Source organism: Neofelis nebulosa, chromosome 5 (assembly GCF_028018385.1).
Source record: "Neofelis nebulosa isolate mNeoNeb1 chromosome 5, mNeoNeb1.pri, whole genome shotgun sequence".
In the NCBI taxonomy this organism is placed as follows: Eukaryota; Metazoa; Chordata; class Mammalia; order Carnivora; family Felidae; genus Neofelis; species Neofelis nebulosa.
The window spans coordinates 125,839,324-125,857,932 of record NC_080786.1 but is presented as its reverse complement, the minus strand read 5'-3'; the positions used below and the strand labels follow the sequence as shown (position 1 = coordinate 125,857,932).

General features: G+C 32.6%; 1 long non-coding RNA gene across 1 annotated transcript; it reads right to left on the bottom strand.

Annotated features, from left to right (window-relative positions):
• Positions 1 to 478: 478 nt before the first annotated feature.
• LOC131511442 (uncharacterized) lies at positions 479 to 17,725 on the bottom strand. Its single transcript, XR_009261528.1, has 2 exons — positions 17,635 to 17,725; positions 479 to 681 (listed from the first exon to the last, which is right to left on the bottom strand). It is a non-coding gene; the product is annotated as an uncharacterized LOC131511442 (long non-coding RNA).
• Between the last annotated feature and the right edge of the window lie 884 nt (positions 17,726 to 18,609).

The following is an 18,609-nucleotide window of genomic DNA, read 5'->3' as shown; positions in this document are numbered from 1 at the left end:
TGAAAATAAGGGCTACAGGAAGCAAATGTTATTTAGAATTTTTAATACGCATGGATTTTAATAGGACAAACATATGATTAAGAAAATGATGAAAGTGTGAAAAATGAAGACTTTTAAGGCTCTTCTCCTTGAAGGTAGGAACATACCATTGTTTGATGTCTGATTTAATAAAAATGAAAAGGATTTTCTTAGATGATATGTGAGAGCAAATTAAAGTGTTTTTGACTTCCCAAATGAAAATAAAAATCTCTCAATTTTTTGATTAAACTTTTAATACTTTAAGCTATTAAGATTTATATGGCTTTCCGTGTTATTTTTCATGTATGAAAAATTGTGGTTTCTTTGTGTATTCCCATACTTCACAGTGTCACAAGTTGGGGATTTAGATACATATTTTTTAATAATATAAATGCTGTTATATGAGAAAATATATTCATATACTAAGATACGTGATTATTTCTGATAAAAATCAAAACAATATTTTTAATGAATTTATTGAATTTAACTTTAGAATATTCAGACTGAATGAATATTACTTTGCAGCATTTATTTGTATGAAGTCCACTGTGGTTTGCTTCTCAGATATCCCGGGTATTGTGGAAATCCTAACATTTGTTTAGGATAACATTATTTAGTTTTAATCAAAAGTCCTCTTGAGTTTTGAGTCTTGAACGGGTCCAACTGGGAGAAATGAGAAACAGCAATATTTCATGTCAAAACTACAAAAGAAAAAATAATTCAAAGATACTGTACTAATTTATAATATCAAATAATATGCTTAGTACTAAAAGGTAAAGTTCATACAACCTGAAAGTCAATGTATTGAAAATATGCTATGCCATACAGTGAGTAGTTTTAAAATAATATCAGCATTAAAAAAATAGTAAATGTATAGGAGATACATTTAGTAAGGTGATGTTCACATGTGATACTTTATTAACCTCCAATTCTGCATGCTTGTGCTTGTTTTTTATTATTTTTGTTATTAATCCTTTTTAGGCATGAAATCAAGATAAAAAGAATTAAAAAACTAGCCCATGTCACCAAACTAATGTTAGCAGTGTAATTTAATGAAGGCAGAAAATGCCTTTAAATCCCTATTCTCTACCTAGAAAATAAACTCCAGAAATATGAGGGTCTTTGTTGCTCTTGTTTATTCATGATATTCATGCTCCTTGAGCACAGGCCACACGCAAGGGAGACACTCAGAAGACATTTGTTGAATGATTCCACATGTGTCTGTTGGGCACTTTAATTGTATTCTTTCTCTTGTAGAGCAATTGAGTTATTAATGACACCTACTACGTTGAGTGATAAGAATTATGTAAGACATTACCAGAAATGCATTTAGTAATGCTCTCTTAGTTCAGTTTGAAACAACTTGATACATTAATTCTGGGTATGTATTTTGATAGTAGATTCCCACTTTTATCTAAAGACATGCCTACAAATTAATTCTAGATCCCAGATCAGGCTAAAATAATACATTTAAGCAGATTTTTCACCAGTAATATTCACATTATAAAAGAAAATCCCTCTTTGGCCTATGATATAGGCAAATGGTGGATTCTGATAAAAATCATGAATATTAGTAAAAATTAGCTATGTGATAGGAAACTGTTAAGTACTTTACCAACATTAACGCTTTTATTTCTTCTCCTTTTACAATCTCGTAGATATATAAAAACCGTTTAAAAAATTAAGAATGTACTTATTTAAATTATAAACCCAAATTATTATTTTAATATTTAACTATATGGAAATCATTATTGTGATATTTTACATTATTTAATCTTTGAAATCTAGTGTGTATTTTATACTCACAGAACATTTCAATTGAGATGTTAAATTTTCACAGAGAAATTAGATTAGCTTTCATAAAATTTATTTGAAAAATTAGACTTATGTACTCAGAATGTTCCAAATATACTTAAAAGTTTTCTAATAACTGAATGGAATATTAGTTTTAAAGTTCAGACAACATATTAATAGAGAACAAGGAAACAGGAAAGCATGATGCTTAATCAACATATTTTAAAGGAATAAATTCATTTATGACCTTTTAAAAGATATCTGTCACTTAATAGAACTAGATATTCTCAATTTTCTGTGTCCTTTCATATAAACTCTTTATATTAATATTTTCTAAAGAGCAACAATTTTGCTTCATCTGATTTATTCAGACTAAATCTTTCACCAAATTATACATAGGAAATTAGTTTGGTGATTCTTATATAAATCAATATGCCCCTAAACCAATTCATCATATATATTTTTTTAATAGATAGATGCATTTTCTGAGACTGTGTGTGTGTGTGTGTGTGCGTGTGCATGCACGCACACGCACATGTTGGTAGGTGCTTGTTAGGACTCTAAAAAGGAAAAACTAAAATAGATGAATGTGTTACTAGGAGTTAGGCTGTAAAATACACATGTTGAACAAGAAAACATAGATTCACATTTGATAATCTTTTTTTTTCCCCCATTAAGGATTGTCTATCTTTGCAATAATTTAGTAGCAAATGCTATAATAATTTATGGACATGGAAAAATGAGCACATATTTTTAACCTGTCCAAAAAACTGATAAAAGTTAATGTAGGGGACACAACTAATTCACATTAATTATTTTGGACTTTGCTATTATTGATTATTGTGTTCAAGGCATCTTTGAATCTAACACTCAACTGCAATGGTGTCAAATTTGATACTGAGCCAAGTCTGATCTCATTTTTCTAGGCTTTGCATGATTATATCCTAAACACATAATTCATTTGTTTGTTCTATTTTAACATCGTAAAAAGATGATGAGTTTTGAAATTTGAGTGAGTGTATGGTTGTTGATTGACAAGTGAAGATTGAAATTATAACAAGTTTGCTTTATAATTTGGTGAATTTGTTCAAACATTGCCATCTGTTTTTGCAGGGAAACCAAGAACAATCTCTCAGATACAAATTGATTCTGCTTGGTCACTCAGCTGGTGGAACATAGGGGTAATTTACAGAGAGATGATTGTTCATTTACTTAAAAAATTTCCTCATTCTTAGGCAAGTGATCATTCCAGAGGCAGTACACTACTCACAAGTCTGTGTACACTCTGATATTTCTAAACTAATTCAAAATGGAACTCTTGTCTCTGAGCTACTGGCTTTCAAGTAGAATCCAATTATACACCTTTCACTTTTTATAAAAGTCTCAGTGAGATTTTAAAGATCAATATAACTCCAAGGCAGAACAAAAAGAGGGTAAAAACTATTATTTTAACTAAAGATATAATGACACAAATACTTACTTAAAAATTATAATCGTTTAGCAACTACTATGATAAATTCTGGTGGTTGAAAGGTACCGTACATTTGGCTTATTTTTTAACTCTTCCCTGAATAGACTAAAAAGAATCTTTTTTTGATTTTTGAAAACTACATAAAAATAGAACAAAGTCTATAATTAGAATCTATGTCTTTTCTTTAAAAGGCAAGATAGTGTCATTTGGAACTGTTAAATTAATTAAACCAAAAGGCCATTGGTCTGTTCTAATGCCTTTAGGAGTCTGCAAAAGCTGCAAATGTTGTAAGATAATGAAATCAAAACCTAAGGACAGACAATTAGGCTTCCCGAAATAAGGCAATCTATATGCTATAGCCAATTATATAATTTCCTTGTTTTGCTTCGACTTTTTTATAAAAGTCTTTCTTCTAATCTCTGTGGGTGGAACTTGCCCCTAATCACTTGTGGTTTGACACTGCCTTATTAGAGTTGATTCTTTGCTAATCTAAACTCTTGAAATTTTTAAGAGGCCTCAGTTTATCTTTTAACAGAACTGAGATTCTTTGAGAAAGATAATAATGTATTCATTCAGTTTCCAACAAATACTTTGTAAATATTTCTTGAATGGAGGAAACAATTAAATTGAAATAAATTGAGTAGAATTCAAACGAGTATATTATCTATAAATGTAAAACTTCTTTATATCAATGGGATTGTAAATATTAAAAAAAGAGATAATTTAGTAAAATACTTGTAGTATATATTAGAGGAATTTTTTTTTTTATCTAAGGATGTCTTTGCAAATCAATAAGAAAAAAATTAGCACTTCCATTGAAATAAAAAAGAATATGGACAAAGATAATGGTTTGTGAATTATTTACAAGTGACAAAAATTTTCATTCCTATGAAAAACCAAAAAAAAAAAGGAAAAATTAAAAGAATACAATATACACATGATTTCAATTAGTGTATTACAAAGTAGGGAAACCAAAAGTTTTCTTGTATCCCTTCCAATCCACCTGTTCTCTCTCCAGCCAAAGATGACTTCTGATCTGTTTCTTATCTCTACAGATTGTATTTTTTATAATTTTATAAAAATGATTCTGTAAAGAATATTTTCTTTGGCTATCTACTTTCACTCAGTGTAATAATTTTAAGATTCACTTACATTATAGACTCATTTTTCTTATGTATTTGTTTGTATTATGTGTAAAGACTTTCAAAAACACAATTTGAGGGGCGCCTGGGTGGCTCAGTTGGTTAAGCGGCCGACTTCAGCTCAGGTCATGATCTCACGGTCCGTGAGGGCTGTGAGTTCGAGCCCCGCGTCGGGCTCTGTGCTGACAGCTCAGAGCCTGGAGCCTGTTTCCGATTCTGTGTCTCCCTCTCTCTGACCCTCCCCTGTTCATGCTCTGTCTCTCTGTGTCTCAAAAATAAATAAATGTTTAAAAAAAATTTAATAAAAAAACACTATTTGACATGACAATATATATTTATATTCATATAATGTATATAAATTATGTGTATTAAACCATATTCAATTATATGTTCTTATTAACTGTCATTTCCACTGGAGTAAAATCAAGGTGGAGTCAGAGATTTTTTCAGTGACATTCACTTTTTTAATTTCTTTAGCTATTAGCTTAAGAAGTAGTTTTTGGCACATAGTAGACAATAAATACTTGTTAAACCATCATCAATGTCTGTATTTATAAACATTTTATACATATCTGATGTTTTTAAGATACATTCCAAAACATGAGGGGCGCCTGGGTGGCTCCGTTGGTTATTCGCCCGACTTCAGCTCTCAGGTCATGATCTCATGGTCCAGCATCACCTGGGGCTCTGTGCTGACAGCTCAGAGCCCAGAGCCTGCTTCACATTCTGTGTCTCCCTCTCTCTCTGCCCCTCCCCGCTTACACTCTGTCTGTCTCTCTCTCTCAAAAATCAACATTAAAAAACATTAAAAGAAAAGATACTTTCAAAACATGAAATTGTAGATTTCAAAAGGTAGGACCATCTCTCCACTAATGGATGGATAAACAAAATGTGATAAGCCCATACATGACAACTTTTTAAAAAAATGTTTATTTGTTTTTAGAGAGAGAGAGAATGTGTGAGTGAGTGAGTGAGTGGGGGAGGAGCAGAGAGAAAAATGGGACAGAGGATCTGAAGCAGGTTCTGGGCTGACAGCAGAAAGCCTGATGTGGGGTTCAAACTCACAGACCTTGAGATCAGGACCTGAGATCATGACTTAAGTCAGGCATTTAACCAACTGAGCCACCCAGGCTCCCCATAACAATTTTTAGATAAAGTGGGAGTTAGGTAGAAAAGTAGCAGGACATACACATTTAAGATATCCTAAGTTTGCTTTGAAGAATTTTTGTGTGGGGTATGTGCAAGAGATTGTTATCTACTAACTGTTATCTAGTCTCCGTCTATTGCCTATTTATTTATTTTTTTCTCTGAGAAACCGGATATACGATTAACCACACTGTTGTAACCAAATGACACTATGTTAGCCATGCTCATTCTGTTGATCAGATGTTACAATGATAAATGGAAATTGTGCTTTGTTACTTTCCTTTTTACTCTCTTTTATGTTCTTTTCATTTTCTACAGTGAAATCAGTTACATTTATATTCACAAAATTCAGGCCATTTAAATTGAGTTCACTCAAATATACAGTTGTATTTTCATTTCTTTGGAAGTTGAAGTGTGACTTGCAATTATTTGAGTTTGATTGTAACTAAAACATTTGTAATGTCTATCCACAAGATAAGGGATAGAGATGGCCAATAAATAAGAAAAATATTTCATCTCCTTTAAACTCCAAGAAGCACAAAATCAGGTTAAATAATAATGAACTACTAGTTTACCTTACCAAATTGGGAGTAATAAGATAAATGTAATTCTTTTGTTATATGATTGTTATTCCTGTGATATTTATAATACTTACATTTTTAATTATTATGCTTCTTGCAATGTAGTCAGAAAAACTGGAAAATAATTTGCTAGTAATGTTTATATTGCTTGGTTAAAAAAAAAGAAACAAAACGTGTGTATGTGTAAGAAAGTGTTGAAAATCACGATCTCTGATGGATGAGGTGTTGATTATTCCATTTTCTTCTCATGAAAATGTATTTATTATTTTATTGGGAAAGCTTATAAAGTTGATATGCTGTGGTGAATTAGGGGACAAAGACCTAAAATTTAGCTTAATAGCTTTATTTCTTTTGTATTGCCTACATGAATGCCTTTTCAATATATTATTCTAAGACTACTCCCACTGTGTTTCACGCATCAGTGTCACCAAAAACTGATTCTATCTCAGATTATTTTCTGTTATGTAGCACTATATTTCCATCTCAAAGACATTGTTAGACATTCTACAATGTGAAGGTAAAATAGGTCCTCTTCTATTTACTGATATGAATACCCAAATGTCTCCAATATGTGATTTTCCCCAAGTTGCTTACCCTCTGTAAGTCTCATTTTTTCACCTATGAAATGAAGCCATTGCTAGCATGCCTAAAACTTAAAAGTAATTAAATAAATAAACAAATAGTTTGCATTATTTTAATTACAGCTAAAGTTTATTGGGTAGCCACCACATGTCAGAAAAAAAGGTTAAAGGCTTTGAAAGAATTATTTCACTGAATTCTAATTGGCAATATTTTAGTTAGAAATCCCACTTTACAGGTTAAAAATACTATATCAAGATATTTTGTGTTTTCCCCAGTAAGAGAGTCCTTAAAAGATAAAACCAGGATTAAATCTCATATAGTCTAATCTGAGTTCTTTTGTTTTTAGCCTCTCACTAAAGTTTCAACAAAGGCCTGGTTCTCAACATGGAACATGCACCCATTTAGACTGGGAGTCATTTGTAGTGCTCTCTGGACTTGTTGGCCTGGAATTTTATTTATCTATTTTAGTCATAATCATATCATTGTTGACTTATGGAAAAATAACATTAGTGGTACTTTTATGCAGAAAACAATAGGGACCATCGCTACAATTCTAATTTAGCTATTTGTGGAAATTGATTCAAACTGGACACACAAACGTTACAAGCCCTAATAAGCAATCTAAGGATAGTTATAGTAAATTTAGCTTCCCTGAGCATCCAGTTTTGCTTGACATTATAAATACTTCACATTTTCCCTTTAATTGTCATGGTGGTTAATTTTATGTGTTAACTTGGCTAGATAATATTATCTCAGATTTTTTGTAAAACACTATTCTAGATATTGTTGTGAAGATATTTTGTAGATGTGATTAACATTTATAATCAGATGACTTTAAGTAAAGCAGATTATTCTCTGTAATGAGGGTGGGTTTCATTCAAGTAAGTTTAAAACCTTAAGAGCAAAAACTAAACTTTCCTAGTAAAGAAGGAATTCTGCTTTAAGACTATCATAGAAATTCTGTCTGAAATTCCAGCCTACTAGTCTAACCTATGAATTTCAGGCTTGCTGGCCTTCACAATGACATGAGCCAATTCTTTCTATTTTTAATCTCCATCTCTGTCTGTCTATTGATATATCTATCTATCCTATTGACTCTGTTTCTTTGGAGAGTCCTAAAATACTATTTTATAAGACTAGCAATAGTAAACCTAGTCAAATAGCTGATCCAATTTGTCTTGATAAGCAAAATAATACAAACAAAATAGATCAATAATAAACAAAAAAAGTAATTAAAGTACTCAGCTTTTCTATATGACTTGTGAAATGATGCTTTATAAACCATATAATATACTAGCTTACTTGACATGGATTAATGAAGTCACATAACATTATAAGCTCTTGGGTTTTTCTTTCGTTCTTTGTTGTAGAGTTTCAGGGATATCCAATTGAAAGCACACTAGTTCGACAGCTTTTGAATATAGCTCTTCATTTCTGAACTGTATTTTACCTTTACAATGAGGAAAGTTGCCTGGCTGGCTCCTAAGATTCTGAGTATTTCACGTATGATACACTGAGTAATGGAAAAACAATTGTTTGTTTCTATCCCTGCTACTACTATTGAATATGTATATAAATGCTCACTTTGTGAATGTCTGAAAAAATATATTTACTTCTTTAGAAAAACAATCACTTTAGAGGAACAACTAAATTTCTCTTTGAATTCGACCTAGAAATGTTTTAAAGATCATACAAAAAATATCAGCTCATATTTCTCACTCAAGATTTGTCTATGTTTCTACCCTAGTGAGTTTTGTTACTTGAATTAAATCCCTGAGAAGTTATTTCAGAAATCTTCATACTTGTCAACACCAAAGAAAATAAATGTAATGGCATTAGCAAGAATTAATTACTAATTTTATTTCTAATTGATAATCAAATCCAACGCCATGTTCTGAGAACTTCCAACATTTTTCCTTTTCTTTTATTCTTGTAAACATAGTTAAAATTTTAATAACTAAGGATGATATATGGAGTGAAACCCCTTAAGTATTAGTAATACCATCATAAAAACTGATAATCTGTGACATCTAATACTCAGAGTTTTCACAAATTATTAAATGGGAAAACTAGCTCTATATGTTTAAAAAACATCATATTTTGAACTTCCTTTTAATACCGCTATACTTAATGGTCTGTCATCATTTCATTATAAATCCGATAAATGCAATGCATGTAACTCATTTGATCATCCCTTAATTGAAACTTATTATATTGGTTTAAGGCTATCTTTTAGGTAGACATGGAACACTTTCTTTCCCTTGAGCAACATTATTTAAAAATTAAATTGAAAAAGACCCCCCCCCAAAGTTCCTAATGACACCTTAGTATTTTCTAGAGATTATAAAGCACAAATAGAGAATATTTTTAAGAACATCACTTTCTTGGTATTTGCTAAGTCCAGTGAACTTATTTAAATGCAAGTGAGAATGACCTACGCCCTTCCAAAAAGGTCTTCAATGCATAGACATTGGCCTGCAGGCGGCTAACAGAGAACTCCGCTTGTCTACCCTGATAAAGTATAAATTCATTGGAAGTACACAGTTATATTATCAACAATGAATAAACAAAACTAACTAGTGAGAACTATTGTTGTTTCTGTAGAAGTGTGCATTTCAAAGAAAGAGAACTGTTCTAAAGATATTTTGAAGTCTTTTCTTTTGAAATAAAGATCACTGTTCAAGAGAGAATAGATTCATTGATTATCATAGAAACATTAGAATGTCCATTTAGAGCACAAGAGCATTTCATAAGCTCTATAAAATGAAATGATCTTTTTCTCTAGACCTTCAGCTGTACTCTAAAGCCAAGTTTTCTCAATTCTAAATGATTATTATAAATTATTCAAATTTTAACAATATTGCAAAACATGAAAAATATAAGCTGTGACATGAATATTATATTTTCAAACACTGTTAAACAAACTGACCAAGAAAACAGAGCAAGTTCCAACAATTATTTTTTCCCAGGTGAGATGTGTCACAAGAACACAATAATCTCTATGTGACATTTATTTTATTCTTTATGATGCTACAGAATATGCTATAATTATATATCAGTCTACACCCAAGATTTTAAGCTGATACAGATTTTAAGAGACATATTTAATCGATAACCACATACTCAAGAAAAATGAAAATTATATAATTAAATAGAGGCATGGGTAAATGTACTTTTTTCTACATTTTTATGAACTTACTTACAGTCAAGATCCTTTGGTAGCCATTAGCAATCATGTCACTCTTTCCTTTTATTCTTGTAAAATGAACTTTTTGTAGTTACTCTGACTTATTTTCCTGATGCTTGGGAAATAACTCCAGTTACACCCAAACACATTTAATGGGTGACTGCATTTAATTACAACATCTCTAATTTTAAAATTTACATTCTGGATTATAACTCTTTTTATTCAATAAAGGGTCACATATTTTCTATTTTATCTCTAAAATATCTCCAGTGTGTTTGTCTTTCTCCTTCCACACAACACCATTGAAATTCAGTCTCTTAGGTCTCTGGCATAAAATTCTGGGGTGCGTTTCTTGTCTATTTCCCTGACTCTAGAATATTTACTTCCCTAATTTTCCCCCAAACTGAAAATTACCTTCATAACATGTACATGTAACAATTTACTTTCTATGTAAAAATTACTCAACAACTATGAATTACTGCTTAACTAGACTTAAACTATATTCCTAAATTGCCTTTCCCACCTAACTTTGAAAGATTTGCTTTTTAAAGAGGCACCTAGTCCACTAAATTTTTTATCAAGCCCTTTTTCTTCTCTATGTATTTTCTCATCTATACTCTGTGTCTAAAGTTCATGGTTTCTGACTCTACTTTCAGGAATCTTATGCCTTTTGGTCGTGCTACCCGAGGTATAGACAAGTGAGAATGTGGAGACAAGTGAGAATGAGTCCAAGTGTGGACTAGATTATAACATTTTAGCTTGTTTTTAAATGTTGTAACCTATTCTGGCCAGTTATTCACCAAAGTCTTCCTATTCTCCCTATGAGAGTACCATTAGAATATACCTCCCTCCCTTCTTACAGTAAGATGTGGCCATGTGATGAGTTCTGGCCATGGGAATGTGGACAGAAGTACGTTTTCCAATTTTACAACCCAATACATATGATTTGACATATAGCTCCATGCTTCCTGTTCATCTCCATGCCCGGACACAGAGTGCCAATGAGGGGCTCTGAGGTCCTAGGTAATAGCAGCCCCCCCCTGGATGAACCAAGAATAGAGTTTTCAATGATTGCCTAAAAAAAAGCCCCCCTACAAACTGGTATAAACCTAACACAAATGCATAAATCTTTATTGTGTTAATGCACTGAGAGTTTCATTACACCAACAAGTAGCTTTCCCTGAACTATAAAAATGCCCAGCCTCACATTTGGTAGATAGTGCTACTAAAGATTCTACTAAACATGTATGTTTGATAATTCCTCTACATGAACTCATGAGTATTGCTGAAACAAACTCAAGTAAAAACTAGAAGATAGAAAGCCTATTTTCTCACTTAGTCTCTATCTGGATCCCTATCCATACCTACATATTTTTAAAATATCCATGTTCTTAAAGACCATGATATGCATCTACTCTAGTATATGTAAATTTTCATATATTTAATAATAGTTTTGTTATGAAATTTCAAATCACGTATTGATTCTGTCCCTTTACTTGAACTATATATTATTATTTATATGGAAGGAGTTTATAGCCAGAGTTTGAATGAGTAAAAATTTCACCTCATGATTTTCCACCTTAACTTTGCTGTGCCTCAAATTCACCAACTTCAACAACCATAGATTCGGTAGAGATTACTAGTACATTGAAGAAGATATATAACGAATGGTTACTATCATTGAAATTGGTAACTAATACATGACAACTTACTTTATTTTAACTTCATAAGCAAGTGGATGTGAGCAAATGAGACTGCTCTGATACAATAATAAACACTTTAGTTTTGTTATAAACATAGTGAAATATTAATAACACAACAGATGTATTATGAAACCCCCGTTGGTACAAAGCACTGTATTGATTAATTTAAAAGAATGTGTTTCAAAATAAAGCTTCAACCACCTGTAAGATATTTAATTCTTCTGATTTCAATTTCCAATTTCCAATTTTCAATTTACATCAACACTCATATTTTGGAGCTACTGCTTTCAGATTATATGAAGAAATTTTATTTAGAACACATGATGCTGTGCCCGGCACACACCAGGCTTTAACAAATGTAGGTTCCTTCTTCATCCTCTTCACTGAAGCCTTTGGCTCTGCTGTCCAGGTCTCCCTTCCAAGGCAGTGTCCATTTCTTCCACATTCCTATCTCATTTCTGTCTCACAGGAAAATTCAAATTCTCCAAATACCATCTTTCCAACTAGTATCACAGAACAAAGTTAGTCCATAAATATCCACTCATATAACATGAGCTTATTTAATGATGACTAAATGTATTGATCTCTTGTGTTAGTGTATTGGAGTTCTTGCTATTTACTAGCATAAAACTGTCTTTAAAGCCATATCATTTTCCCATTAAAAAATGAAACAACTACTAGCTATACAGCATTTTCTAAGTGCAAGGCACTGTTCTAATTACTTTACATATATTGACATTTTTAAGTATACCCCAAATCCTGTGAGATCAGCAAAGTTTCTCAGTTCCTCTAAAGGGCAAGTTTGGATTTCTGTTTTCAATAGATTTTTTTTCTCCTAAGACACTGGCTAAACATTCTGACTGTATGGAATAAAGTAATAGCTCATATAATTTTAAAACATAATTTTAAGTATATCGACAAGATGGCCTGAAAGTAAGGATAAATCATGCCCCAAATGCAATGAAACTGACAACACTAGAAGATAAACACAGATATCAAACATAATCCTCAACCTGAGGACTTTCACTGAACCTTGGATATATTAAGCTTCTGTTGAGTCACTGAATTGGGAAAAGAGAATAAAATCTAGGGATGTATAAGCCAGGGAATCTAGTAGGACAACACTGCATAAAACTGAGATTCTGGAGGATACATATTTAACATAAGAATGAGTGAGAATTTCTAGGTACACTGGAAGAAAATACAAAGACAATCTGACTCTCTCTCCTTGACACTGAGTAAAAGAAAACATATATATATATATACCCTCTAGAATCATATCCCCATGATGTCCTTCACCCCCATTGTTGCAGTAAATTCACACACACACACACACACACACACACACACACATACACACACACAAAACGTGGGATTCAAAACAAGCAAGAATGTCCACCATTTCAAGTCATTACTGAAACATGACATGAAAAGAAAATATTAAGCACACAGTTTGGAAAAGAAAAAGTAAACAAACTTATTTACAGAAAACATGACTATGTATGCAGAAAATCATAAGTAATCTACAAAACAGCAATTAGATCTAATAAGCCAATATAGTAAGACTGCAGGATAACCAGTCAACATACTAAAATCAATTACATTTCTATATGCTATTGGCAAATACTCTAAAAATAAATCTATTAAGTGACATCATTTACACTAACATAAAAATAATGTTTTAGAAATAATTTAAGAAAATAGGTCATGATTGTATTTAAAATCAAGATTTGGTATCGGCAGTGTTTTTTTTTTTTTCTCTGTAATTTTCAGTATATCTATTGTTCATCATTAAATGAAAAGAAACATTATAATATAGAGAAAACTTCAACCATTTGTTACTAAACTATAATGCAAGGCTCAATATTCAGACCTGAGTTCCAATTTTGCTTCATACTGAAGGCTTGCATGGTTACCGAATTTGGTGAAGTTCCACAAACACAACATACACACATGCATGCTAGTAACTCTCTATGGAGCTTGTCACATTAATGGCTCTCGATTAACACGATACCTGATAACCGTGCCCTTGTGTAGCCCCCTCCCATATTGACTCTGAACTTCACCATAGAATTGTATAAGCCAATGGGACGATCAGCAAATTTGACACAAAGATTTTTATTTTATTAAAAAAAAATTTTTTTTAACGTTTACTTATTTTTGAGACAGAGAGAGACACAGCATGAATGGGGGAGGGGCAGAGAGAGAGGGAGACACAGAATCAGAAGCAAGCTCCAGGCTCTGAGCTGTCAGCTCAGAGCCCGACGCGGGGCTCGAACTCGCGGACCGCGTGATCGTGACCTGAGCTGAAGTCGGACGCTTAACCGACTGAGCCACCCAGGCGCCCCGACACAAAGAGATTTAACAATCCTTATACACAGGGACTTGCCCTCTTTTTGCATTGTGACCATCATGTAAAGAAGAAATGACAAACTTATTGGGGAGGCCCTTTCAAAAGCCATCAGTAACTTCTAGACATGTGAATGAAGCGATGTTGAACTTTCAGCCTCAGCCAAGCCACTACCTGAGTATAGTTGCAAAAGGGACCACAGATGAGACCAAATGATCAACTCAGCTCAAATTATCAATCCAGCAAATCAGAGCAAGTAATAAGAGTAACTTTAAACCACTAAGATTGAAGGTGATTTGATGCATGGCAATCTGTAACTGATACACACTGTGTAGTTTTATTTTCTTCGTGGAAGCAAGTACTATCTTGAAATGTCAAGTTTATTAATGTATTTATGTATATATTTACTTTATCTTGTGTACTGATTTCCCTCAATAGAATATAAGCTTTATAAGATGAGAAGCCTTATCTATCTGGCTCACTATTGTATTTACATGGCCAGGAATATTTAGGGTACATCTTAGATATTTAAGCAATATTTTAACTTAATTTGAATAAATAAAAGTGCCTTTATTCCAAAGGATTCCTGGCAATTTATTTCTCTGGAATAGAGCTTCGACTGCCATATTCTGTTGCTCAACTCTAGTGAGTATCAGAAATATAGAACAGGCATGTTCAAAACTCTTACTATAATAAAAAAAAAATAAATTAACTTTAAAACACTAAATATAACTATATAATATATATAATACATATAATATATATTATCTGTAATACATACAATATACATATTTAATACATATAATACATAACAGTGTATGCTATGAATATATTATATAACCATAATAATATAATACACAAATAACATAAGAAAAGTCAACAAGCAACATGCTACCAAATAACATTTTAAAAGCCTTTAATTCATGTATATTGGGTTAGGATGGAGGAGAAGCTGAGTAAACTTTTCTTGTTGAATTTGATGGCTAAATCTATGATTGAGTGCTAATCCCAGGATTACCAAAAGTTATTGTAAGGGTCTTTGTGAAGTCCTAATAAGTAGCACCGTTCTAAATTACCTGATTTTTGATTGATTTGAGAAGTAAGATTAAGTTGTAATAGGTGGAGGCCAAATTATCAGTTTACTGATAAAGGTATTTTTGAATATTAACTTTTATGTAGGCTGAAAGGATTTGCTTTATATAACAAAATTGCCAGGATTGTGCATCTTTGCTTATAGTATGTACTCAGGACAGGCACGAACAAATACACAAACACATCTCATGGAGGCATTTGGCCAGGATTTATGATCTGAAATAAGAGAAGAGAACCCTTGATCCCAGTAATTAGTTACTCCCAATACAAAAACTGAAGAAATTGAGTGAAGAAAGTTCCATTTACTTCCTTAAGTAGGGAAATTCAGGTGACACTCAAAATACTCTGGACAGAAAGGGACAGAAAGAGGGCAGTCATCTCAACCTGTTTAATCTCTCTTCGTATGGAAAGAAAACTCAGGTATAAAGAGACAAGATCTTCACATCACTCAGTTATTTTCCTTTGGAAATTTTTAGTCTCTTAACAAGTAGGAATAGAGCAATGTCATCTCTTTAGGGGAAAATTTTGCTCCCACCTTTATAAGGTCAAACAGTGCATTCACTGAACTAAATCAAAAGTCTCTTTGCACCTAAGACTGAAAATTAACTCATTCGTTCATTACTCAGTACAAACCCTCTCCTTTTCATGGAATTTTTAGAGAGAAATTCGATGCCAAGTATCAAATGCCATAGCAAATTCAAACCCAATGATGTTAATTTTAAAGGAATTAAAGTCAAAAATAAAAGTATTTGATCCTTGTCAGTTATATTCTAAATAAACTACATTATAAAATTCATCCTTATCTATTCACTGAATCTTGAATCTGAGTTAGAGGAGTTCTTGATGCAGGAGCAGAGTGGGGTCTCTCAGCAGTTAGAGAGGTCTCTTACAAGAATAGCAAACAAAAATCAGGATCTCAGAAAAAGTGTTATCCCAGTACAAAATCCCTAGTGAGTCTTATGTTTAAGGATTATAATGAGTTACTTAGACACACAAAACTATTAAAACCTAGATCTCCACACTTCCCATTTAGAAAACAAAACAATCTCCAGGTTCTAGAGCAGATATCTCAGGGGAAATTATTTTTCTCAGAATTCAGTTCTAACCTTAAATGTCACTTCACCAGGATACTTTTTATTTGTCTAGAATGCATGATCTAACCTGTATACTTGAACTTAAGCGGGAGAAAGTTTTTTTTTTTTTTTTCCATTGTGCATTTACCAGAACTTGAGGATGGAAGGAATGGAGAGGAAAAGGTATCTGTCTATAATGAATATCTTTTTTTAAGAAAATGGTATTTGGTACACTATTGCTTTCTTCAAAATTTAGAAATTTGAAATGCTGGAAGCCCCAGTCAACCATTCTGTATATTAAACTCTTTGTATGTTCTTTGTGAGCCCTTCAATGTTTGCATTTGAATGTTGCTTTTCTGGTGAGTGCTGCTGCTGAATATGGCCATCATTATCTTGTCTGCAAACACTTCTAGTCCTGTGCTACAGTTTCTTCATAACTATTTTATAATTTTACATATGCATCGGCAATTTATGAGAGAGCTTGTTTCCCTAGAGTCTTGCCAACAGAGTCTGTCATCACAAACTGGATTTTGAGACAAAATAATTCATTAGACATGATCAGTTTAAAGTTGTATTTCTCTTATGGGTAAGTTTGAACATCCTTTAATATATTGAAGGGCCTTCGATATTTCTATTTTCCATGATATGTCTGTTTATACTTTCGGTTCAATTATTACCAGATTTTTTCTTTTCAAATTTTAGAAGCACTTTAGATCGTCTCTTAGCTCTGTGTGATTTAAATTGAAAATACTTTTTCTTCTGTTTTCCATTTATTTTGTTTTTGTTATTATTATTACTATTGCCAAAAAGGTGTTAAAATATACTTATTAAGATATCGTTTTACATGGCATTAAACTTTTTAGTGTGAAATTCCATAGGTTTTGATAAACTCATACAGACATGTAACCACTACCACCATCAAGGTAGAGAAGAGTTTCATAACCACTTGATAGTGGTTATGAAAGTCTCACAATTTCAGGTAGGACTGACTTCACAGGGGAGCTATTATCATATGACTCGAAATTAACCAAAGTCAAAGTAACCTCTCTACATTCTAAAATCTGATATTGAAGGCCACATTCTGGCCTGTCAAAAATTCACTAGGTTTTATTATTTTCCACAAATACTACTTCTTTTTTCTTTGCTCCTCATATTCTCAACCCGTGCACTAGAATATGGGTTTTTGTGGATTTTTTTTGAGGGGATAATATCTTTCAATAGTCTTGATACTCACTGGTTGATATATTGTCACGATCACATCCCTAATTACATTTTATTCCTTTGAATCCCTCTGAAATCTGAAACAACTATGACCCTTGTGGAGATAATGGGGATAAATAAAATGTGTTTTACTCTTGTGTGACGTTTCTTCTTGTTTCACATCACATTCTTTCTAATACAGATTTATCAGCCCTTCACACATGAAAATAATAACTCTAGATGGAGAGTCAGGAAAATACCATCCCTCAGATGAGTGGGTATTTGAGTGACTGACCTTTGCAGGATCTGGCCAAGCAAGATGATTCATGTATGCATTTAGTGGGTTTACTTAGGGGTCATGAAACACATTCCATGAATTGTTGGCTTTTTCCCAGTGATTCCAGTGAAGGTTTGTCTTCTAGAACTATTCTTACCTCACAATAGGCCCACTTGCCTAATGTTGTGATATGAAGGTGCAGGCCAGAAGTCAAATAGTCACAGAAAAGTGTTCGGTGGCAGCTGACATCAGAAATATGTAAGTAGTGGGGGCGTCTGGGTAGCTCAGTCGGCTAAGTGTTTGACTTCAGCTCAGGTCATGATCATGTGGTTCACGAGTTCAAGCCCTGCATTGGGCTCTGTGCTGTCAGTTCAGAGCCTGTAGCCTGCTTTGGATTCTGCGTTCCCTCTCTCTCTGACCCTCCCCCATTCATGCTTTGTCTGTCTCTCTCTTTCAAAAAGAAATAAATATTGAAAAAAATTTTAAAAAGACATATATGTAAGTAGTAGAGGAGAAACAAAATTTGAATTGTCAGAATCCAGAATTAGTCTGCTGAAAATTATAATAGGAGTGTCAGGAAGTCAAGAAAACAGCACCTTATTTTTCTAGATTTATTGTATTTACGGGTTTTGTTACATTTTTCAAATGTAATTTGTGGCAATTTGTTTCTCATTATAAATAAATAATTTCCCTCTACAATTAAGTTTGTATTTTAAATGTCATATTCATGTTCTTAAAGGAAGGACCTCAAAACCATAATATTTGTGCTCCCCAAATCTGGATATCCCCTTCTTATGATCTGAATGTTTGTATGCCCCCCAAATTCATATGTAGAAATCATAAGTCCCAAATGCTGATATTAGAAGATAGCGTCTTTGGGAAGTGGTTAGGTCTTCAGGGTGGAACCCTCATGAATGGGATTAGCATCCTTATAAAAAAGGGTCCAGAGGAATCCCTTACCCCTTCCAACTTGTGAAGATACAGCAAGAAGAT